The sequence below is a fragment of the Dipodomys merriami genome, unplaced genomic scaffold (genome assembly GCF_024711535.1).
Source record: "Dipodomys merriami isolate MVZ:Mamm:240054 unplaced genomic scaffold, mDipMer1.0.p SCAF_155, whole genome shotgun sequence".
NCBI lineage: Eukaryota > Metazoa > Chordata > Mammalia > Rodentia > Heteromyidae > Dipodomys > Dipodomys merriami.
In genome coordinates this window covers 142,905-167,316 of record NW_027202882.1, presented here as the reverse complement: position 1 = coordinate 167,316, position 24,412 = coordinate 142,905, and the positions used below count along the sequence as shown (strand labels likewise).

Genomic DNA, 24,412 nt, shown 5'->3' with positions numbered 1-24,412 from the left:
CAAAGTTTCAAGTCTATTTATCCACATTGGAATATATATATATATATAGAGAGAATACAGAATATATAGATATAAATAGATAGATATGTAGATAGATAGATAGATAGATAGATACATAGATACATAGATAGATAGATAGATAGGTAGATACATGTACATATACATATATATACATACATGAAAAAGTAAATCTCCAGTAGAATATAGAAAAACTTGGCATGACAAATATTAAACTATATCAAACTGATTGCAGGAAAGGTACAGTAAATATCAATAGTTTAGCATAGATTTTGCATACATTTTGTAAAGGCTGAACATTCTTTATTATAAACTTTACAAATATCCATGTTTTAAGGTTTTTTTTACTGTGAAAATACCATAAAGAGGGGTTACAATTACATGGGCAAGGTAATGAGTATATTTCTTATCAAGCATTGTTGCCTCCTCCTTTGTTTCCCCTTACCATCCCTACCTATCTCCCCTACCCCGCTCCCCACTCCTGTGCCAAAGTTGTAAAGTTCATTTTTCTACATAACGTCTTGTACATCTCACTGTTGCAATAGGTCCATCTGTATCCCTATTTAAACAATTTGTTTGTTCCCTTCCCCCCCCACACACACAAATTATACCATCATCAAATACAATGGAAACAGGGTTACTTTTTTAAAAATATTGTAGTAAGAGCATCTACACAATGCTGGAAATTGGAATTACACAAAATATGCAACATGGTTAGGCACTGGTAGTTCAAGGATGTAATCTTAGCTAGTTAAGAGATTGAGATCCGAAGATCACAGTTCAAAGCCATCCTAAGTAGGAAACTTCATTAGATTCTCATCTCCAATTAACCACCAGGGGAAATGGAGTTCAGTTCAGATTGTATGTCAAGCTCTGGCCTAGAAAACAAAAGAACCATCCAGGTCCTGAGTTTAAGCCCTAGGACTAGCAGAAACAAAAACACAAAATACAATATGGAGTTAGATATTTTATAATGAAGCACATTTTAATATATTCTACATTGTTAGAAAGACTAGACTTCTGTGTTAGCTTAATAACCTACCATAATAATGATATTGTCCATTTATTAAGCAGCTTACTCAGATTTACAAGTTCGAAGATTTCAGGGTATGTTCAGTTGGTTTTATTGCTTTGGTGGCCTGTGACAAGACAATGTGAAAGTGGAGAGTATGTCAAAGAGAAAAGTTTTTGACTTAGAATGATTAAAGATAAAAGAAGATGAGAGTCTATGTTCTCATGGGTTTCACTCTGAAGAACTTAATCTCCAGAGGAAATATTCAGGTATTCTCAGGAAATGGTAAATCATTTTTCTTTAACACAGGTCTTTCTGGGGCATTCTAAATTCAAATGGCAACATCTTCACCAATGATGATGACTTGTCCAGGGGTGGAAGCAGCTAGATATTACTATAAATTCAAGTCAGATCTCAGCAGACAATATTATATGGAATTCCTATTAAAATATTTCCTTGCAGACTGCCTGGGTCTTTATACTACACGTGTTTGTATGTGTGTATGTGTGTATTTGAATAAATATATAGCAACTGTTGGCAATGAAGATGGATATGCGTTTCTTTTATCAAAGAAACAAACATATGAAATGGTAGCCTTTATATATAAAACCTTAATAGTAACAATAAAATTAATATTATTACTATTATTATTTTTTGATGGCTGTAGGGCTTGAACTCTGGGTCTGGGCATTGTCCCTAAGCTCTGCAGCTCAAGGCTAGCACTCTACTACTTGAGCAACAGTGCCACTTCACATTTTCTGAACCTTTAGTTGGAGATAAGGGTCTCACAGACTTTCCTGCCTGGACTGGCTTTGAACAGAGAACCTCAATTCTCAGCCTCCTTAGTAGCTAGGATTACAGATGTGAGCCACTGGCACCCGGCAGTAAAGTTATTTTGAAAAAGAAAAAAATCCCACAATTGTATACTGAAAAAAAAAATCACAATCTGGCAAGTGTATCTCTAATGTTGCTATGTCAAGTAACCATAGGCAGCAATCATTTTTAGATCTCACTATGCCCTGAACAATGCCAGATAATATTTCATTAATTTACTTTAATTTTTCATAACAAAGTTCATTATGAATGCCCAACAGCACAATTTTCTAGTGAACATAAAGAATTCTTCAACATATTTATTTCAACAAACAGCATTTTGTGCTTGGTTGGTTTGTTTTTGTTTTTCTTTTTGTTTTTAATTTTGCCAGCCCTGGGGGCTTGAAATCAGGGCCTGGGCACTCTCTCTAAACTTCTCTTGCTCTAGGCTAGCACACTACCAATTGAGCCACAGCACCACTTCCAGTTTTTCTGCTTACATCATACTGAGGAATCAAATCAAGTGTATCATGCATGCTAGGCCAGCATTCTACCACTAACCACATACCCAGTCATTGGGTCCTGGTATATTTCCCCTTCTAGATTAATAGAAACATTCCAGGTTCCGAACTTGAAGCTGATCCTTGCCATCCAACAACATCACATTCTTGTGAATAGCACTAGCTGGCCTCATGAGCATAGCAGCCACCTGGAGCTCAGCTATCTGATGGCCTTGGCCTCCAACAATGCAATCATTTCTGTGCACAGACTGAAAACTGTTATAGGAAATTTTGATTTATTCCATCCTATTCTCAGCTAGTTGCCATTCTCAGCTTTGTATGTTTTAAATTCTGTTAGACATTTATTACTCTTTCCTGCCATTCTCAAAAGTAACATATATGTTTTACTTTAAAGTTCATCAAACATGCAAAAATGTTAATGTAGTTGCTATCCAACAGTGGCTCATGTTTTAAAAACCTAGCTACTTTAGAGGTCAAAAAGTGAGGATTCAGGTTTAAATCATCCCATGCAGAAAAATCTGAGATATTTCTCCAATTAAGAAACCAAAATCGAGAAGTGGAGATGTGGCTCAAGTGGTAGTGTCAGCTTTGAGCAAAAAGACTAAGCAAGAATAATAGGTCGACTTCTAACTCCATTATTTACTCATGGAACACACACACACACACACACACACACACACACACAGAGTCAACATTCTCCTAGACTCCCCTTCTTGAACAATATTCAATGCCATTAACTGAATGCAAGTTTTCTCCAAATTCTTATAGTAGGGATTAAACTACATTTGTATTTATGATAATGTATTTTTTGTTTTGCAATTTTTTGTACTAATGTGAGAGAACAGTGTTTTGTGAAGACTAAACAGAAATCAATGTGTTGGTAAATAGGTAGGTGACAAGTAGACTGAAAGATTCAGATAATACCACTTGAAATTTTATTTCTCCAAATTTAAATATATATACATATGTATGTATTTATAATTTCTGCCAAGATTTTGTTTCCATTAACAATGATCTATTTGTTCCATTACATAAATTTAACATATTGTGTGCTTCATAGTAGATTAATATTTTTAGAATTTCTTTCACTTGGAGACCAGGTTCTGCAGTGTAGACCAAGCTTTCCTCAACTCCTTATTCTCCTGAGTATTGGCTGGCATTACCATGTGGTTGCATATTACCATGTCCAGCTATATTGTTTACATTTTGTCCAGTAGAATATTACTGTGAACAGCTTTAAGCCATATATCTTCATAAGTATGAATGGATTTCTTGCAGAAAATATAATAAATAAAGTTACTGAGTGAAGCCAATTATGGTAGGCATGCCTGTAATCCCAGCACCCAGGAGGATTGTAAGTTTAAGAGCAGTCTGAGCTACACAGCAAGTCCCTTTTAAAACAAAAAAAACAACAACTGGTGAACTTGGAAGAGGGAAAGTATTATTAAGTGGGATGATAGGAACATACGAAATTTAGTGTGTGTGTGTGTGTGTGTGTGTCTGTGTGTGTGTGTGTGTGTGTGTGTGTGTGTGTGTGTGTGTGTGTGTGTGTGTGTGTGTGTGTGTGTGCTTGTGTTGGTCCTAGGGCTTGAACTAAGGGTCTGGGCACTGTTCCTGAGGTTTATGCTAAGTCTAGCACTCTACCACTTGAACCAAACTCCACCTCAAGCTTTTTTAGAGCTCATTGGAGATGAGTCTGCTCCAGTTTCCTGTTCAGGCTTAGAACCTTTTGTAAGTAAGATTACAGGAGTGAGTCTGTAGTAGTTGTTGTATTACTGTTAAGTAATATAGTAAACATCATGCCAGTTTATACTCCTTCCAGCAGTGTTTGAGTGTTGAACACACACCTAAAATAAAACCCGCTCCATGTTTGATGACATCCAGATCTCATAATCCCTTGATATAAGTATTGTTATGCTCACTTTACCTGTGAAGAATTTGAGATCCAGAGAGTTTAGTTAATTTTGAGTCCCCAGCTAGTATACAGTGGAGCCTGTATTCAAGCCCAACTAGGTCTGTTTATTTCAGAAAACATAGAGTCATCATGTGTTCTAGTCAACATGTGTTCTAGCAAGTACTGCTCATTGCAAGTACAGTTCTGTTCCTGACAGATTACCTTTCTCTCTCTTTAACTGTTTGCACCCCCTTTCATAAGCTAGGGAAAGCACAAGTGATGAGAAGAGCCATTTTTTGAAGGGGAAATTGATGATGGGGTTTGAACTTGGTATCACATACATATTAGTCTGATCTTCCATTTGGGTTATGCCTCCAGCACTATATTTCTGTTTTTTCTTTTGTATTATTATTATTATCAAGGTGAGTTACACAGAGGTTACAGTCATATAAGTCAGGTCAGGATACATTTCTTTTTTGAAATGTCACTCCTTCCCTTGCTCTCTCAATTTTTCTCTCTCACTGGTTTGGTTTTATTAACTTCCTCCTCCTCCTCCTCCTCCTCCTCCTGCCCAGGGAGGAAGGCTTTTATGCTAGACCTCCAAGTTGAACAAAGAATAATTCTTCTACCTCAGACTACATGTCCAGGCTATACATACCAAAGAAAGCTAAGGACAAGAGATTAGTCTGACTTGGGAACAATGCAGATCACAAACATGAATTCCATGTAAACAGAAATGAAAAAAATTTTTTCTTTATTTATATAATACAATAAAAAGCACTACTTTTCTCATTATCACTTAATTGTGGTTATATGTACTTAGTACTAGCTTCTTGAAAGTCCTAAAAAAAACACTTTGACATGAACTCAGAAGTTCTGTTAGTATCAGCTTGAGATTTTTATGAAAAAACCTTTTTTAATTTTTATATTTCTAAAAATCAATTTTATTATAAAGATGCTGTACATAGGGGTTACATTTACATGATTAAGTAACACTTCTCATTGAACATTGGTACCTACTCCAGTGTTTTTCACCCTCTGTCCCTTCCCTCCACTCCCCCCCTTACATTGTAAAGTTAATTTCTGCCATAGTGTACTGTGAGTATCATTGTTGCAATGGGTCACCTTTTGTACTTCTTTCAGCATTTTGTTATTTCCCTTCCCTTCTCCCAATCAGATAAAGGCATATACAGGACTTTTCACACACTAGGGCTTTTCACACACTGAGCTATGCTACACAGAATGCTTGAGACTAAAGGTGAGGTAAATGATGTCATCATCCCATTCATCTACATCTCTTGCTAACATATGCATATACTGTGGTGTTGACATGCTTATTTTGTGTATGAGAGCTTTGAGTATGGGGCGTGAATTCAGGACCTAAATACTGTCCCTTAGCTTTTGTATGTGATGCTAGCACTCTACCAGTTGAAGCACAGCTCAGCTTTCTTTTAATTTAATCTTACAGGAGGTAAGAGTCTTTTTTGCTCAGTTGTCTTTGAACTGAGTTCCTCATATCTCAGCGTTCTGAGTAGCTAGTTTTACAGGCCTGAGCTTCCAGTGCCTAGCTTTTCATTACTTCTTTCACAAGCTACATGCTCACACACATTTCATTCAAAAATCTCAGTTTAACCCCTGCTTTCACTATATTTGATGTCGGTATAATTTGTGGAGGAGATGGGGAAAAACAAGTCGTTTAAGAATACAGGTGGAGCCGGGCGCTGGTGGCTCACGCCTGTAATACTAGCTACTCAGGAGGCTGAGATCTGAGGATCACGGTTCAAAGCCAGCCCGGGCAGGAGAGACAGTGAGACTCCTATCTCCAATAAACCACCAGAAAACCACTTCCAATAAACCACCAGAAAACCAGAAGTGGCGCTGTAGCTCAAGTGGTAGAGCGCTCACCTTGAGCTGAAGAGCTGAGGGACAGCGCCCAGGCCCAGAGTTCAAGCCCCACGACCGACAAAAAAAAAAAAAAAAAAGAATACAGGTGGACCTGTTGCTACAATGAAAAGTACAAGTTGTCATGTCGAAAATGAACTTTACAACTTTGGTGCGGGGGGGGGATTGGGGGAGCAAGGGGAGACTGGGAAGTCTTATGAAGGGTAAACAAAGGAGGAGGCTGCAATGCTTGATAAGAAATGTACTCATTATCTTGCCCATGTAATTGTAACCCCTCTGTACAATATGTGCACAAAAAATAAAAACAAAAAACCAAAAATCTCACTATTCAGGCTGACTGACAAGTTGTGAGGAAAGATGGTTGAATGAATAAGTTACCAAATAGGCCTCTAGCCCTATTAACATCATTCTAGTCAGTGACTTAGCTTTCAGTGAGTGAGTACATATTTCCACTTTCACTCTTCCTTTTTTAACTGGAACTCAGTGAAATGTTTTTGATGCATCTTTTAAATGTTATCTCCCAAACAGAAGATACTATTTGAATGTATTTGATAATATTTTAGATGCGGGTGGTCTTGTGTGTCTGGATGTCTGTGGGCAGAGGCCATCCTGCTGGGCTTCAGGCCCAGAGCTGATGCTTCCTATCTGCTGGTTGCAGAGAGGAAGGTTTTCTTCCTGGCCAGTCTTTGAATTGAGATCCTTTCATTTTAGATTTCTAAGTATCTAGGATAAAAAGCATGAACCACCACCAACTGGCTTGTTTTAGAAGCATTAATTGCTTTTCATTCATCCCTTTTTTTCCTTGAAGTTTGATCTAGACAGGCTGCTTGTGCCTCATGATAAGGTGATTTGAATAATACCCTTTGCCTCTGGCATTTCTGAAACTAATTTCCTCAGTTCCAGGCTAATGAATTTGTTCTAAAGCCAATAGCATTTTCCTTCTGAGATGTTAGGTAGCTTAATTAAATCTCTTATCCTTTGCTTTGGCAATGCAATCAGGATGTTTCTGTAAAACCCTACTTCTTGAGAGTATTATAGTTAGAAGGTATCATGTGTACACTTTCATATACTCTCTAGTTTTATAAACTTATGTTACAAGATTGGGTGGAAGAATGATGACTGTTGAATTAATTTCATAACCACTCTAGAGTTTTTAAGCCTTAATGGTAATTAACTCAAAGGGGGATTAAAAATATTCAGAGTAGTGGAATGTGGCTACTATTCATTTCATGTATGTGGATAGATGATAAGAATTCTTGTGATTAATAAAATAAATCTTCAAATTTCTAGTGGTACACTGCTATGTTAACTGGGAGGAGACAGTGGTGATGCCAGGACTTTGAAAACTGGTAATGAAGCAAAATATCCGGGAGAGCATTTGCTAAGGATATAATTCCAAGGCTAATACTAAATATATTGAACTAGAATGCTAAATGATGAATGACAGCACCAAAATTTATTTGTTGGCTTCTTTGTTTTGCGAAGTCCTTGGATTTGGACCTGGGGCCTGAGTGCTGTCCCTTAGTTTTTTCCTCAAGGCTAGTGCTCTACCAGCTGAATCACAGCTTCATGTCCATATTTTTGGTGTTTAATTGGAGATCAGTCTTACCAAATTTCCTTTGGGCTTGCTTCAAACCTGAATCTCAGATATCAGCCTCCTGAGTAACTAGGATTCCAGTTATGAGACACCAGAGACCCATATGTTTGACTACTTTGGTTCCAGTGGGTCACGTCAGATTTAAACTAAAATCATAACTTTTCTTCTTGTAACCTGCAGCATCCAATAAATATCTAATTTATTTCTATCTTCATTTCTGATTTCTCTTTTCTTCATTGTACCCTTCCATTCTTATTTCACAAGCAAGCATGTCAGTGCTGTTTTCCTTTTCTGAAGCAAGTCAGGTCCATTCCCATCAATGGGGGATGTACTTACTGTTCTTACTGCCTGGAAAACCTGCTCCTAGGGCTGGGAAGGTGGCTCAGTGGTAGAGCACTTGCCTTGCATGCATGAGGCCCTGGGTTCAATTCCTCAGCACCACATGAGCAAAAAGAAAAAAGCTGGAAGTGGCGCTGTGTCTCAAGTGGTAGAGCCTTGAGCTGAAGAGCTGAGGGACAGCGCCCAGGCCCAGAGATCAGGCCCCACGAACGGACCCAAAAAAAGAAATAAAGAAAGAAAACTTGCTCCTAGATAATTGCCTGGATGATGGCTCTCATATCAACTATCTCCTCTTTAGGGATGTCTCTCCCCATCCCCAATGTGAAGTTGTTGCCACAAAACCACCAATTTCGTGTCTCTGATTTACAGAAAGTATCATTATGATTTCTGGTTTTCTTTTAAGCATGAAATTGGTGAGGAGAGAGCCATATTCACTTCTGTTTCTCCAATACCTGTAATAGTGCCTAGTCCTTAGTGCTCAGGAGCCTTACATGGAGATTAGCCTTCTCCAGCTCAATTAATCATAGCTTCTGGTCAGGACAGCTTCTCAAGCTGAAGTCTGGTGGCTAGTAATCATTCCCTCTTATTCTTTGTGCCATTTGGTGGTGTTGAGTCTACTTCAGGGAAAAATCAGTGTTTGACACTTATTTGCTGCTATGGCAAAGGTGACTGTGACATCATAGAAGTTATGGTTATTGTTTTGTAAAGCTGTGTGAGGACACCCAACCCCACACAATTTCCCCAATATATGTGTCTCCTTTGCTCAGGAGTGCATTCAACAATTCAGCAACCAAACTGTCACCCAGTTCCTGATACACTCAGAGTATGTTTCCATTTCCTTTTAAAAAGAAAAAAGAAAAATTAAAGACATGCCTTTGATGACTTTCATTGAATTACTAAAACAGAGTAAATTTATGTATTTGTAAATCTTTGCCCATCTCTCTTGAGCCCTTGCTATATTTCTATGTGTTTGCAGCTTGGGAAGGGAAATAAGGTTTAATTCAGTATTGTCAGATACTATAGTTCAGAAGGCTCTTTTTAGACCCTTTTGGAGGGAATGCCAACTTTCCATCTTATGTTCTACAGATGGCCATCTTGGTACAGGAACTGAATAGACTGTCATAACATAAGAGGCTTGTCCTGATTTCTACTGACTTTCCTCTGGGGTCAGGGAGTGTGATCCCACTGCATATGTGTCTCTTTGTTACACTGAAAGGCCCAGGCCTCCTCAGAAAATCTAAGGCCAAGGGGGTAAGAGAGATTAAAACTCAGAACCCAGCTTCCCATATCATTGGGATTACAGGATTGAGTCTCATGGCCTCAACTCATAGCTGCTTTTATATACATACTGTAGTCAGTTTCATTATATTCACTTCCTAGACAGATATATACAAATATATGTATATAATTATTCATCTATTTTTAATCAATGTTATATCTAGAAATGCACAAATATATATTCATATAATTATAATCAAATTATATCCCTACTATCCCCAATAATATTTTACATTAATGTTTTGTGAAAAAAATACTAGACTAAAAATTTAAATGCCTTTGTAGTTTGAAAAATCATATTCAATCTTATATATTATATAATATACTATATATAACATAAAGAATATAACACATATTAACATATAACTAATTTAATTGTGGTTTCTTTTCTTCCTGATTTTGTGTTTTTTCATCTATGTAAACTTTCTTTCTTCTATTGATGATGGCTTTTACTTTCCAGTATACATATTTTCTATATATTTTGTCAAATATTTTCATTTGTCAAATATTTTATATTACTGGAGTCAAATTTTTCTTCCATATTTACCCAAAGCACAATGAAGATGTATACAGATTTAAACTCACTGTTGGAAGAGCATCCCACAGACCACTATAAGTATTGTGGCATTTGTCACAATTGACAGAATAGATTTTTAGGACATCTGATCTGCTATGTCCTAGACCTTTTGTAGCCACCTTATCACCCCATGCAGTCATGACCTGCTTCATTGCCACTCCCTGTACATTTAACAGTTCCCATTATATGCAGTAGGCTGTCTTGTACAGCCCCCTGTCACTCTCTGTTCCCCCCCCCCCAGAACATGTATGCACGATGTTTCAGATTGTAGGTTTAAAAAGAAACATATTTAGGATTCATGAATTTTAGAATATATCAAAAACATTGACATTTTAATAAAGTTAGAAAAATAAATAGAATGAACCTTTTACAACAATCAGGACAAAAAGAAAAATAAAGATTTTCCCAGGAAGAGGGAAAGGAATCTCTAAATCTAGATTGGCCTCTAAGTTGCCTTCAGCAGAAATTCTGCCTCGGAGTCCTCAAAGGGATCTACTTCCTCATTAAAGACAGGATTTTCTTCCTGAGTCCAGAGAGGGACAGATTCTAATTTCTCAATTGGAAATTGGATCCCCTGCAGGAGGACAGATTGGTCTGGGTATTCTTTGAGGAAAGATTCCTTTTCTTCAACTGAATCTAGATTTTGGACCTCACTTATTGGTTTCACTGAACATAGACTGTGGTCATTTTCCATTAGCACACATTTACCCTGCACACCAAGAAGTGTTCTTTTTGACTGGTTTGGAGCTGATCTAGCTGGATTGTGAACATCAATGGAAGACATTCTGGATCGTCTTCTTCCTTGGTGCAGGTACACCTGCATCACATGTGGGATGTCCATAGGACTCAAAACCTGCTTGGGCCTTTCTACAAATTAAAAAAAAAAACTCTATGTTCACATGCTTTCTGGAGATTAGTGATGGCTTCTGATCTCCATCAGTCCCCATAGACTACATCACTGAAGGTTATTTATCTGTAGTTCTGCAGGAGCTGCTCTATGTTGATGCAAACCTGAGAATGGAAATAGGTACAAGATTCTTAAAGTAGACTCTAGAAGTTAAGGTGTGACTAAACTTCCATGAGGATCTAATGGGGGAAGCTGTAGAACTTGAGTTTGGACTGCTGAACACTGATGGGAAGGTAGGGTATTTCTGAATGTATACTTCCAAGTTCTTTCAAAAAGAGAACATATTACCGGCAAAGAATATCCATAAAAGGACATTTTGCCAAGCTGGAGAGTACTAAGGGCTGTTGGCCAATCAGGCCCATCTCTAGAGACCCAGGTTCCATTCCTACTCACAAGCTCTGAGGCATTGAAACAAGGACTTCTTCCTCTTTTTCTTGGTCTCATGGGTCATGTGTTCCTCCAGCTGGTCCAGAAGAATATGTAAGTGGAAGAGCAGGTCTGAAGAGGGCATGTTGAGCTTGACATACTGTGTAAGTTCTTTTAGGGTGCAATGGTTCTTGGGTTCATAGAAATCATCAGGGTAGAAGTCCATCCACATAAGGAGGATGGAATAAACGATGCTGTGGGCAGTTTGGTGACAAGGAAAATGAAATTCCACCCTCCTCATCCTGAGCCTTGTACTAGAGCTTCTTTCTGCAGGACTTGCAGGTTGGGAAGTGGGAAGAGACTTCTGCAAGCAGGATGGTCCTCAAAATATCACTTCTAGAAATTTCTTAAATATAATTCTCTAAAATTCTCCCTGTGATAGGAAGAGAAAGTTGTTTCCCCACTGAATCTGACTTGCTATACACAGCCCTCCCTGTCTTCCATGAGAGTCCCAAACCACAACCACATCCACAACTGTGTAATCTGCTATGCACTGAAGTGCCAAGACTCAACCCCTTGGTGAAAATCACAACTTGTGTGCAAAGAAGAAAGTTGCTTTGATTCGGAAACCTCAAAGATACCCAGTTTTCAAGGACAGAACTTCTTTTTGTGCCAACATCCACTTACTTCTTCACTTGTTCATCTTCCAGTTATGGTAGTAGGATCTGTACCAATGGAAGGAGAGAAGGAAGTTAACTCTATGCTTCTCCTTTTCTGAACTAACAGGACACACATGGGACTGGCTAAGACCCACATGGTAATGTAAACATGACAGACAAAAAGTGGAGATATGTTTACACAATTTCATGCAAATTCTGTGAGGATGCTTATATGCATCTGTCCAAATAAATGCACAATGACTCATGCCTCTAATTCTACTAATCACAGTTTGAACGCAGTCTAGTTTGTAAAATTCCAAAGACACTAATCTTCAATTAACCAGCCAAAGGCCAGAACTGGACCTGGGGCTCAAATGGTAGAGTGTTACAAATGGGACAGCACTCAAGCCCCCAATTCAAGTTTCAGTTGCATCCTTTCTTCTGTCTATATTCCTTCAAAGGCCTCCAAGATAGTGATTTTCTAGGTGAGGGTGGACGTTGGATGCCACGGGCTCATTCCTTTAATGCTGGTCTCTCAGCAAGCAAATTGCTAAGGCTCCACTAGCTTCTGAGGCAAATGAAATGCTCTGGCAGCCCAGTCCTAAGGAATTAGCCAGAGAGTGTACTTCTTCGTCTCTAGCCAAGCTCCTTGATCAGACTCCAGTGAAACAGTCTCAGAAAGGTGCCAAGTATACCAATACTCTGCCAGGGGGTCTCATCAACCCTGAGTTTGAAAGAGGAACACTCACTTTTTTTTGTTGGTTGTGGGGCTTGAACTCTGGGCTTGGGTGATATCCTTTAGCTCTTCAGTTAAAGGCTATCATTCACCCACTTGAGCCACAGCGCCACTTCCGGTTTTCTAGTCGTTTATTGGACATAAGAGTCTCATGGACTTTCCTGTCAAGGCTGGCTTTGAACTACGGTCCTCAGATCTCAGCCTCCTGAGTAGCTAGGATTACAGGCATGATCCACTGGCACCTGGCTTAGGAACATTCACTTTTTAAACAGAATATCCAGCAACTGCTCCATTGTCCCCCACTCTCTATAGTGGTAGAGGAAGTTTCCAACATAGAAGGGATCACCTTTCTGGTAGTCAGGGACCAGGTCCATTACCAGCATTTCCAGCAAGCCTGAGTCCAGGATCCATATGTTATAAGGCACATTCAGGGTTTGGGCTGATTCATTGTCACACTGAGGTGGTAAAAAGAATGGATCTTTGAAATGTGAAAGTGGGAGTACCCTTCAAATTGAGTAATTGTAATAGAGTGGATTGAAAAGTACACAGTAAATATTTTCTCAGTATACACATATAAAAGCACACAAGAAGAAGTTTCTAATGTGGGCTGGATGAGATTAGATAGGTTTCCTGTTATAGTTATACTTGCCTGAGTTGCCTTATGATTCCCTTGGTTTCTTCTTATAAAAAAGGCCTGAGACATTGGATTCGTGATTTGGCACTGATCCAAAGTCTGCAGCATTGAGTGAGGCACTCATACCTCTCATGCCTGAGAGCTGAGTCTCTTGAACTTTGAAAACAACACAAGAACATCTTTCTTGTTCCTGCACCACAGGCCAAGTGAGCTGGCTTGAGCTGAATGTCAGTTACAGTTGCTTGGCTCTCATAGTTCTATATTCTATTCCATTGTGAGGTAGGTAGTGTCATTTCTCAGAGCCCAATGATCTAAGCTGTTTGGTCACATAAGACCATCCCAAAGACAAACTGGAGACTGAAATCTCCCCTCTCACATCACTATATCCACATGTGGACATTGTCAATTCCCAACATCCTCAGCTAAGCCTAGATACAGGCATGGTCTCAGCCTCAAGGAGCCCTTCCTAGGTCAGATCCAAGCCTTATTTGTCACTATTTCTCTCATAATGCACAAATCATTTTGGGTCTCATGGCCCTCTCAGCCTGTCATGTGCTTCTTGCATCTATTTTTGACATCTACTTCCTAGGACATTGTAAGGTTTTTGTTTCCTAATCTGTTTGCTCTTGATGCCCCTGTGTGCTGTCATCTGGGAAAAAGGCAAGTACTTAGAGGTGGGAAAATCAAACAAGTATTGAAAAACAAACATTACACATATAGTCAGACATTTTTACAAGTGTTCATTCTTGTAAGATAAAAGACTATTTTTGATAATTTTGTCATATTTTATGACAGAGGGGAAGGGGAGAAGGGAAGAGGTGCTGCATTGTCTTCTCATAATTCAATGATTATTATTTAAAAATACTATAGTTGAAGGAATGTACTATTTAAAGATAAAAGCTGTGCTCCTGTTCTTTTTATAAGCTAGTCATTTATAAAGTATTCCTCACTAAAGTCTTGTCATCTGTGTCCCATGAACTATCCTCCTCCTTCAAAATAATCAAGGAAAACCTTCACAAATAAGTGGACTGTTGTCCAACCCCTGGATAAGAATTTAAGGTACAACATTGCCTGCAATTTTGTTTGTGTACATGTGTGTGAGAGTGTGTGTGTATGTGGGTGAATGTGTGTCTGTGCATATGTGTGTTTTAGGGCTTGTTCTCAGGGGCTATATGACAATCCCGAGTGTTTTTTCCTTGCGTGTAGTGCCCTACCAATTGTGCTACAGTTTCACTGCAAGTTTTCTGTACTGAACTGGAGAGGAGAGACTCATAAAATTCCCTGTTCAGGCTGTCTGAAGTAAATCTCAGGTCTCAACCTCCTGTTAGCTAGAGTGATAATTATGTGCTTCCAGATCCTAGTAAGAAAGCATTGTTATTGGAGGCAGTGGGGTTGCAAGTTTCAGTCCACCTTCACCACACTCTATATTATTAAACAGCAACAATAAAACCCTATATCAAAATACAATAATAAGAGGTAATTAGAATAAAATTTAGTGATATAGTCTGCTGGCATCACTTTCAGGCACCCTTGGTCTTAATGTTTAGCATCACAAAACCAAACAAAATGAGATAATTACAGTAGACTCAACGAATTTTAATTCCATCTTAAAATAATTTCAAAACATTATAAGAAACAAGAAAGCATTCATACTTATAAGGAGAATGTAAAAAAGATAAAAGATGGCAGATTATGAAATGGAAAATTCTACACTGCAAGAAAATTATTGTCATGGTGAATATATGATGGTATTGTCACAGTGAATATATGATAATGTACTTCAGAGCAGCAATGGATAAATATATATTTACTACACATAGTCTAACTTGTCTCAATCTCTATAAACTTTCAATCTTCTAGTTCACATCATCATTGTATTCATGTTTATGGTATATTCTAAAATAACTAGCACAGTCAGGAGGTTACCAAAATACATTAGCTTCAATGTTTTAGGAGATTAACCTGCTAATTGTATTGACTTCTATATATTAAACATGTAGTGTGTTATCATTGTACTCTCTAAGTATGTACAAACACTACTTCAAAGTGAAATTGAATACAACAAGGTTTTGAAGGCATATGCCTGTAAAGCTAGCTATTTGGGACATCAGTTCAAGACCAGTGTAGTTTTTTCTGCAATGCTCCCCAACCACTGGCTCTGCGTGATGGAATACATCTATCATCCCAGGTTCATTGGGAGCTGAGAGCTGGAGGATTTCAATTTCATGCCATAGGCAAGAACTTCCACATGGCTCCATCTCAACCAAAGAAGGTTCAACACTGGCTAGTACCTATCACCCCCACCTAGGTGAAAATAAAAATAAGAGCAATGTAGTATAAGAAACAAACAATATCAAAACATGCCAATATAAACCATCATGAACAACACACACCTAGTGTTTGTTTCTCATACCTGTAATCCTAACTATAGCTAGGATTATATATGTGAGCCAGAGGCACCAAGCAGTTCATCCTTTTAAAAATGACTATTGAAGCCAGGTGCCAGTGGCTCATTCCTGTAATCCCAGCTACTCAGGATGCTGAGATCTGAGGATCACAGTTCTAAGTCAGCTCAGGAAGAAAAAAACCCATAAGACTCTTACCTCCAATTAACAACTCAGAAGTCAGAAGTGTCTCTGTGGCTCAATTGGTAGAGTGCTAACTATGTTGAGCACAGAGTCTCACAGACAGTGCCCAGGCACTGAGTTCAAGCCCCACATCTGACAAAAAATAGATAAATAAACATTTAAATGTCTGAATTTTTTGTGAATTAAAATGATGGTGTTCATACGCAATTCTACAGACAACTACATATTTCATTATATTTGTGGTTAGAAAAAGTAGCAGCACTTGAATAATGGATATTTTTTCATAAACTAGGGCATACTGATCTCTAATTAGAGGAAATTGCTGGACTCATAGGTAGTATTTTTTGGTTGGTTTTTGTTTTGTTTATAGAACAGGATGAGAAACCTTATTTCTGCCAATGACCATTTGGATACGTATAACATCATCCACAGGCCATGCAGAATTAACAGTAAAGACATGACACAGTCAACTGGCAATAAACTTATTTGTCTTTATGCCATGTTCCCAATGATTTGTTTAGCTTATATGTCCCTATGGCCTACAGTTTCCTATTCCTGCCTTCCTCAAAATACAGCATGTTCCACTTATTCAGATTTGAGCCAAGCAATATGTAGTATTAATGCCAAGAGTTAAGGAAAGTTGTAACACAAACAGGGAAGGATGAAACCAACACTTTAGTAGCTGGACACTGGGGACTCAGGCCTAGAATACTAGCTACTCAGGAGGCTGATGATGATCTCAGTTCAAAACCAGATGGAGTGAGAAAATCTCTGAGACTCTTCTCTCCAATTAACAACCAAAAAGCCATAAAAGGAGCTGGGGCTCCAGAGGTAAAGTAGCCTTGATTACAAAAAACTCAGGGGCAACACCCAATCCTGAGTTCAAGCTGAAGGTCAGGAACAAAAACAAAAACAATCAACAACAACAACAAAAAAAACAGAAACTGGGAAAAAGCTCAGGAAAGGATGGCATTGTCTACAAGACAAGTGTACACATTACATGAATTGTGAAATCACTGTACACACCTTAGTAACAATTACATTTTAAAAAGAATGTGAGAAATCCCAAAGCCATGGGGCCTTATGATGTGCATCTGCTTTCCAGAATTTCAAAGTCCCATCATCTAAGCTGGTAGCACACAGGTTGTAGCTCAGGGTGATGAGAAAATAAGAAGCCAGAGATCCTTTCAGATTGTCCCACCAATTCTTCTATTACTGTAAGCAAAAAAAAAAAAAAAAAAAAAAAAAAAAGCAAAGCAAATAAATTAGACTTTAAGGTTAAACTAAGCTACTATTAAAGATTCCAGGCAGAATTATACGGTGCCTGCTTCAAGGCAAGAGTGAGGCCAAGCCCACAGCCTCCAGAGAGGCATGACTACCACTTGTCCAACACTGCTGTCCTCCCCGCCCCCAGAGTTTACCTACAAGTCCCAAGTCCCTGCCTTTCTTCTTGTAATTCTTCAGCCACTGGTTGTCTCATTTCTCATTGTCTGTTTAGGTGGGATTTGAGACTCCTTCCTTTCCTCACCCAGCCACCAGACCCCAGGGGCCAAACTCTGCACCTCACAGACACTCCCCAGAACCCAGCTGCCTTTGCAGTTGCTGCTTCCTGAGCCACCGGGCTACTGCCTCCTTCCTCCCTTCACCAGCCTCTGCCAGGGCCTCCCATCCTCTCCCTACCACCACCATCCCCAATCCCAGCTTGGCCTCCCCCGTGGCCACCCCTCCTCTCCACAAATCTCCCAGCCCCAACCCCAGCAGGATCACTGCTCTGGGGATACAACTGTGGGCCAGGCCCTGCAGAATCAAAGGTGCCACAGTGTGCAGCTGGCTGAGAACTGGAGACAGCATAGGTCTCTGATCAGTGTCTTTCACTTCACTTACACAATTATTAATTGTATTGATTTGGTATTTAAGTTTAGATTTCATAACTTCTTATTAAGCCTTTGCAGAAGAGCTGGTAAAAATATAGTCCCCAAATTCGGATTGTCTCTAGTTTAATTCTTTTGAGATTCAGAGATGTTTAAGTAGTTATAACAATCATGAACTCTCATTTTCATAGCAGATGCTATTCAGAAAATAATTGCTTATGCATCTGTTATCAATTATTTACAAGACTTGAAACTTTTAAAGTTTCAAATATTACAGGAAGATCTTTGATTCATGTTGAATGGATGTGAGTAGGTTGAGCTGTTGCATACATTCTTGTGTGTGTGTGTGTGTGTGTGTGTTTGTGTGTGTGTGTGTGTGTGTGTGTGTGTGAGTGAGTGTTTCTGTGTGTGTGTAGGGGGGGTGTATGTGTATCATTGAAATCAAGGATAAGGATGTTGAGCCCTGGTCTGAACTTGTTTCCTTTTTCTGAGATATACATTATGGTGTTTCTTTGTTGGTGGTAGGCTCTGATTGCTTGCCTTTGCCTGATGCTCACATTCCAGCTGAATTTTTCAATTAAAGCTTCTTATTTAGTATTGAGCATATAGGGCCCTGATGTTGCTTTGTCTTTAGTCTGCCATCTAGGATCTTCTTTTCCTCTTTAAAAATTTACATTCAATATAAATTTTACCTCCTGACTGATTTTCCCTTTAATTTGCATTTTGAAAAAAGTATTATAAGAACTTTGATCTCTGTATTCATGAAGAAAAACCATTTTGAATTCTCTGTTTAATGTAACAACACCTGGACACATTTGTTAACACCAAGATCTTAAAATTTATTTTGTAGTTTTAGTTTAAAATGCCTCCTCCATGTTTACAGCATGAGGAGACAAACAATTTCTGGTAACAATGATAACAGTTTTATTCATTAAAATATCAGATAATTCATAATTTTGAATATGTATAGTGGCAAATAAACACATTTGGTAAATAGATTTGCTTGATAGATCCGTGCACAAAAATACCACTCCTAAGGGCTGAAAAGGTGGATTGGTGGTAGACAGCTTATCTTGAATGCACGAGACCCTGGGTTTGATTCTGCAGCACCACCTAAGCAGAAAAGCTAGAAGAGGTACTGAGGCTCAAGTGGTAGAGCACTAATCTTGAGCTGAAGGGCTGAAGGACAGCGACCAGGCCCAGAGTTCACCACCAAAAACAAATTAAATAAATAAATAAAACTCATATCAAGTACATTAATTTCAAACGTTGATTACCATTTTAGTTAGGGGCAGGGTGCCAAGATATAGCAGACTTCTGTTGCAAAGCTTTAAGAAGGATTTCAACACCTGACAAGTACTAAAGACAAGAAGAAAAAGAATTAGCTCTGCCAACAACATATAGAATCACCACTCAAAGAGAAACCAGTACTAAGAATGAAATGCTTTTCATAAAATTTCTTAAGAGATTCTGGCTCTATATTAATTATCATATAAGTTAACCTTCAAAATCTCCATCGATGGGCCTTAAGGGCACCTACAAAACCTGGAGGAGAGAATCATCAACCTAGATTTTTAATTTTGTAAATTAGGTATTGAGTTCATTTCTGGTTTGACAATCTCATCCCTTCATTTGCTCTCTGTCTCTGATTTTCCCTCCTGTCCCTGTCCACAGTGGTATAGTTCATTGTGAACATAATATCGACAGAGTAGAACTGAAACCAACCCAGCTTGACATATCCATTACATGTTTATCTGCAGTTAATCAGAAGAAATTGAGAATTGTGTGTTTCAACTGGTAGAGCTAGAACACCACCAGACTTCAATTGGAAACCTAAAGGACAGCGTCAATATTGTGATTTTTAAGAACCAATGCTGTCCCATACATAAACTCAGACTCCACACACACACACACACACACACACACACACACACACACACACACACACACACACACACACACACATCTTAAAATAGATGTTAGTACTGAAATCCAAATAGTTTTTTTATTTTTATAAGTTTTATTTTTAGCTTTAATGAGGTTGACTTGATAGTTTCTACTAATGAGCCACAACTTAGAACTTTGTTATAATTTTACCCTGTCTGTATTCAGAGAAACAGTCTCTGAATTTCTCCATTTCCAGCAATGATAAGTTTTCTCTCCTTGGTCCAGTTTCTTCTTTTGAGACTCAGTCTCTTAGACTTTTCTGTCTTGCATTGTCTGTAAGTTCATTGATCCAGTAGATCTCATCCATCCTAATACCTGGACAGAACCTGCCTTGGGAAAAGTGTTCTAAGCTCACCATGCAATGGAGGCTGTTAGTACTCACCCATAATCATTTTTTCTTCAGAAATGAGAAATTGGGGGCTGGGAAGGTGGCTCAGTGGTAGAGTGCTTGCCTTGCAGAAATGAGAGATTGTTAGGTCCAGGAATTCAGGGGAAGCACTCACTGTGTGCTATTTCATACTTTTTTGGGGAGGGGCACGGTCCGGTCCTGGGGCCTGAACTCTGGGCCTGGGCACTGTCCCTCAGCTCTTCAACTCAAGGCTCGTACTCTACCACTTGAGCCACAGCGCCACTTCCGGCTTTTTTCTTTTTGCTTATGTGGTGCTGAGTAATTGAACCCAGGGCCTCATGCATGCAAGGCAAGCGCTCTACCACTGAGCCATCTTCCCAGCCTGATTTCATACTTTTTTAATTTAATGGCAGCTTCCACCTATTGTCTACTTTAAGCATTGTGTGAAGAGAAAGATTGCCCCTAAGAGACAGAAGTACTGTACTAACTGTTGCTCTCAAAACACAGGAGGAGGGAAAGAAGTTCTGAAGGAGCCATGTAGCCTAGAAACTGAGTTCTTAGAAACTCAAACTGCCTTTTATCTTACCTTCAACATAGAAAGTCAGAGATTGCAGTGGCTTGTAAGCTCCATTTATATTCCTGTGCAGGGGGTCCCTTCCCCTTTGCCCTTCTGACTGTTTACATCAGTGGCAGGTGTGAAGACGTAACAAGAACACCTAAAGTTTGGGCCTGGGATTAAAAACTCCACTTTGTGATTATAAACATTCCACCACTTCCTGAATTGAATCTGAGGGGCAGAAGAAAGTTAGGTTAGGAATTCGTATAATTACTTCTAAGTTTGCTATCTAAAATCATCCCTTCCTACCCCTCAGAATCCTATTTCCCAACTGTGTAGACACCCTTACACTCTGTTCTCCTGAAGCATTTGAGTGTGGGCCATCATCTGCTTCTTATGTGTACTGCTTTTCAAATGGAGAGTTTCTCCTAGGCTCAAAATGATTTCATTGATGAGGACACTGTGCAATAAGCTAAACTGGGTTTGTTCATGTGTTCATACCCGAGGGAGAACAAGTAAGGGCTAAGTAGTAGTCAGGGCTCACTTGCTGCCAGTGGTATTGCTCTGAGGAATTACTGTCAATGTTGCCCACAGTACCTAGTCCAAGGCCTCTCAGAAAAGCTACAGAACCAAACTTCTTGAGTCTCTGTGTGAGCTAATCATCATTGGCCAACTATGTTCCATGGTTTGTGAGACATTCACTTCTGTGAGTATATGCATATGAGGGCCCAAGAATAGACTTACCTAGAAGGAAGATCCTAGAATGCAAAACTTCTACTAGGACAATGGAAACCCATGGTTTGGCATGCTTAATGTTTTTGAAAGACCCCAGACTCCTGGGATACTTTCATCAACGGGAGGGCGCCCCAGAAACTCAGACTCCAGGCCGGGACATGCAATAAGCAAGAGGAGTTTATTTGACGTTTGCACAAACGGACTCTCTGGCCCGAGCAGACAGGGAGCCCCGAGAAGTGGTTACAAGCCCTTTTTTAAGGGCAAAAACCACAAGATTAACGCATAACACAAAGCATCCCATGATTGGTTCATTTAAAGGTCATCATATACGCCAACAATCACTTTGCCACGTGGGAAATTTTGTAAAATGACTGGCCCATGGTTGGTTTAAGGGGGGTTTACATGGTTACAGGCCTATGATTGGTTGACATTTGGCTTAGCTTGTGGTCTTGCCAGGTGGTCGTTATCTCAAGGTCCTGTCTGGGGAATTTCTAAATGGGAACTGAGGAACACGTACTGTCTGTTCTTTATCTATGACCACTGACCTTGTCCTAGGGCCGACATCTGGTCCCTGAAACTTGTTAACTCATTTTTGGGAAGGGAAGGGTCAGTGCCAGCGTAAGCAAGTTTACATAAGCAGAATCAGCAGTTAGCAAATTAGCAAATTGTAAAATGGACTCAGCCCTAATTTTTCTAATTCTTCAGTTTTAACCTGTGCACTGAACTAACAGGAGAAAGTGGCACACTAAGAAACTTGCCAATTTTGCCAAATAAAGAACTATGGTGAAGGTCAGAGAAAGGACATTGATTTCATGGTAGTCATGACAAGACAACAACTTAGCATACCTTCAGAATACTAATCCATACTCACCTACTGTTTTTGTTTTTGTTTTTGTTTTTTTGTCGGTCGTGGGGCTTGAACTCTGGGCCTGGGCGCTCTCCCTCAGCTCTTCAGCTCAAGGAGAGCGCTCTACCACTTGAGCTACAGTGCCACTTCCGGTTTTCCGGTGATTTATTGGAGATAGGAGTCTCATGGTCTCTCCTGCCCAGGCTGGCTTTGAACCGCGATCCTCAGATCTCAGCCTCCTGAGTAGCTAGGATTACAGGCGTGGGCCACCAGTGCCCGGCTCTCACCTACTGTTTTATTTACCCATGTCATTAAGTCTGAGTTGTATGTAGGAGTCTTCAGGGCCTTCAGAACAGGAAGATCTAGGCGAGAGCCTAAGATTGGTCTGCCATTTTGGACATAACATAACTAGTCAGATGAAAGCCCTTAGTAGTGTCCTATAAATATGTGCATTCATCCTACTACATTTGATAAGTATCCCCTCGCAAAATTATCTTTCGTTGGGTCACTTTCTGACATAGCAGCTGTCTGGTAGCTCCATTGTGAATTCACTTTATTCTGCTGAGCCAGAAATGGAGAAGGAGAGACTGACCACAACACAATTGCATCTTTCTCAATGAGCAGTGAATGGCATGGGAGTATTTAAGATGCTTCCCATGTTCTCAGTGAGCTAGTACCACCTTGGATTCCAACTCAAATCTTGATAAACAGATACAGAAGTTACATATAGCTTGTTGTGCCAGATTCACAGCTACAGAGGTAAATGAGAAAATGGAAGGCCTTGGTGTGATATGAAGCAGAATTCAAAGGATGTGGGGATGAAGTGAGCTACCTGGAGGGAAAAGGAGAGGCAGCTGAAGCTGAAGCTGAAGAGCACTTAGAGAGAGAAGATAGAGCAAGTTTGAGGCCACCTGGACATCAAAGTAACCCATCTGAGGTACAAGAGTCTGGCTGTCCAGAGCCACAGAGAGAAGTTGGAAGAGCCACAGCAAGTGCTCTTTCCCATTGCTAGGGAGCTCCCAGAATGCCAGAGTAAGAATTGGTAGCTTCCCAGAGCACTGCTGCTGAGCACATCTCAGATCCCTTGCTATCATAATTGACATTGGAGAGGAGCAGCAAGAGTTGTATGAGGTGATTGCAGCTCACTATGTGGAGCCTGTTCTGCAGCATTGTGGAGTGTGGTCTCTCAGGATGCTTAGAGCAAAGATCCTATAACTGGTGTCAAAGAATGCAATCTACTTGGAGTAGACATTTATAGATGGCACGTGCCTGAACACAACAAGCTGATAATAGTTGCTAGAGGTAGTTTCCCTAAAGATCTAACAGCCAAAACTGGAGAGGCAAACCCAGAGCTCTGCTCCACATCAGTCCACCATGAAAATTGCTTCTACCATAGTACTGGCTACCCAGTTTGCACACTCATGACCTTTTTACCCTGATTGTGCCCCACAATCCCTCACAACTTTTGCTCTTTCACTTTGTCTATGCTTCCTTGTCCCTACTAAACAGTTCTGGATGCCTGTATTAGCTAGCCCAACCCCTGCAAAGCTGTAGCTGCTACCCAATTTCCTGACACTGCAACTCAGCAATTACAGTCACAGTTACCCTTTCCCTGGTATCCTAGTCTCTACTACTCTTTTCTGCTACCCATAATTCATAACACCATGGTTCCAGCTACCTGATCCCTGACACCCCTCTCTCTGATACCCCATTCCCAAACAAAGGGTAGATTGGGCACAGACAGTCGACTTGGGTACTCCTCTTGCAGGCACATTGGGCCAAGTTATTCCTCAGGTATTTAACATGAGGGACTAACTGGTGGTGGAAAGAAAAGAGGTTACTCAGAGGTCACTAAAATCCAAGGACATCACTTATAACTTCTTGCTAGGAAAAGAAGGCTCTAAGGTGAAAGAAAATTTTACAAAGAATATTGATGAAGATGCAAAAGGTTTAGCTTAGTGTCTTCTACTAGTGGTCTGAATTATTTTTGACATATATATGTAACTACTTTGCATTTTAAAAATTATATGAAAATGCACATTTATGTGGTACTTATATTAATTTATGGAATAGTTGTATAAGATCACGTTAATGATATTCAAGATTTTATGCTCTATGATATGCTCAAGAGGCTGCCTTTGGAAATATAAATAAATATAAATTGAGCTCTCTAACAACAAATGAAATCTCATTGTCAAATACTACAAGGAGATTATGGATGCTAGTACCAAAATGAAAGCTGTAACAATAAAACTGAATAAAGCTG

General features: G+C 39.5%; 2 long non-coding RNA genes across 3 annotated transcripts; both read right to left on the bottom strand.

Moving 5' to 3' along the window:
• Window positions 1–1,091: 1,091 nt before the first annotated feature.
• On the bottom strand, window positions 1,092–13,438 carry LOC138827376 (uncharacterized). Of its 2 annotated transcripts, none has more exons than XR_011372061.1 (3): window positions 13,269–13,438; window positions 11,252–11,949; window positions 1,092–1,157 (listed from the first exon to the last, which is right to left on the bottom strand). It is a non-coding gene; the product is annotated as an uncharacterized lncRNA (long non-coding RNA). The 2 variants fall into 2 exon arrangements; XR_011372060.1 differs by lacking the exon at window positions 1,092–1,157 and adding an exon at window positions 10,219–10,962.
• Window positions 13,439–15,350: 1,912 nt separating this feature from the next.
• Window positions 15,351–20,650, bottom strand: LOC138827375 (uncharacterized). Its single transcript, XR_011372059.1, has 5 exons — window positions 20,595–20,650; window positions 18,990–19,071; window positions 16,868–17,056; window positions 15,857–15,973; window positions 15,351–15,557 (listed from the first exon to the last, which is right to left on the bottom strand). It is a non-coding gene; the product is annotated as an uncharacterized lncRNA (long non-coding RNA).
• Window positions 20,651–24,412: the final 3,762 nt, after the last annotated feature.